Source organism: Empidonax traillii, unplaced genomic scaffold (genome assembly GCF_003031625.1).
Source record: "Empidonax traillii isolate 1590-97213 ecotype Southwest subspecies unplaced genomic scaffold, ASM303162v1 scaffold451:size1465578, whole genome shotgun sequence".
In the NCBI taxonomy this organism is placed as follows: domain Eukaryota; kingdom Metazoa; phylum Chordata; class Aves; order Passeriformes; family Tyrannidae; genus Empidonax; species Empidonax traillii.
The window spans coordinates 1,336,173-1,337,446 of NW_020955644.1; positions in this window are offsets into that span (position 1 = coordinate 1,336,173).

Here is a 1,274-nt window from a genome sequence, read left to right on the forward strand (position 1 = left end):
AAAAAAAAAAAAAGAAAGAAAAAAGGTGAAGGGCTGCGAGCTGCGGTGGGGTGGGAGGGCCCGGGCTGCGGGGAGGGGCTGCGGGAGCCGCGGCAGCGCTTCCTCCCCCGGCCGGCTCGCATCCATCCATCACCCCGGTGCCAAAGGCGCAGGTTATCCTGGCGGTTTCGGGCGCGGGAGAATGTTCTCGTGCTCTGGTGGGAGAGTAAATGATGCTCCAAGTGATTCACCGCCGGGGACAGCTCCAGGTCACCGGGTACCAGCACTAGCACAGCTGGGAAGGGGCTTTAATCAAGATCAGGCTTTGACCAATATAAAATAAAGCACCAGCGTGTCTCAGGTTGATTTTTTCGTGTTTTCTGGGCTGTCAATACCGATGCTGGCGGGCGATGTGACAGTGCTCAGCAGAAAGGCATTGAAGGGAGCAGCTTTTGCCACTTCCTTGCCATCCCTGGTAACCACCACCCTAACACATCATCTTCAAGGCCAGAGAAAACCTGTTTAAATCAAAGTTAAACCCGCTGCAGCACTGCTCAGGCTGAGCTGAACCTCCCTGCCAGGAGAGGCAGGGCACTGATGACCCAGGGCAGGTGGCAGGAGGAGGACATTGCTCACTGCCACGGACGAGGACACGGGGACATGAGCCAGTGGTGGCCACACTCAGGGCAGTGGAAAGAGCTGGGCTGATTGTTTGGGACAGAAATGGGTATTGTTTGTGGCTCCTCACTGGAGGCAGCTCCCTGACCCCCAGGGAGCCCTGTGTCCCACCCTGGGGTGCTGCAGGAGCTTGGCCAGACACAGGGCAGGGATATGGTGACATTTGGGAAGCTGGGGGTGCCAGGGAGGGCTCCTGGCAGGTCCCAGCCAGCCAGGCCAGGCCTGAGCTATTCCATGCACTGGGGGGTTCCCACAACAAAAAAAAAAAAAAAAAAAAAAAAACAATCTGTGAAAGGGGTTTCCCTGCACGGCATCCCCAGTCCAAGAGGGAGAACCAAACAAGCTCCTCTTCTCCTCTTTATTTTTAATTGGCATTGGAGCAGCAGAGGTGGGGTTACACTCTCCAGAGCCCAACCTGCTCTGCCTTTGCTCAGTGTGCAGCAACGCTGTTTATGGACTCAGATTCCAGCCTTCTCCTCTCTCGAGGCTGTGAAGATGTATTTCCTCTTGTGCCATTTCTCCTTCTGGCAAGCAGGCTCCCAGGTGGGTCTGGAAAATGTCAAAGTGGGAAATAAAGTTGTTCACTGAGAAAAAAAAAAAAAAAAAAAAAAAAAAAA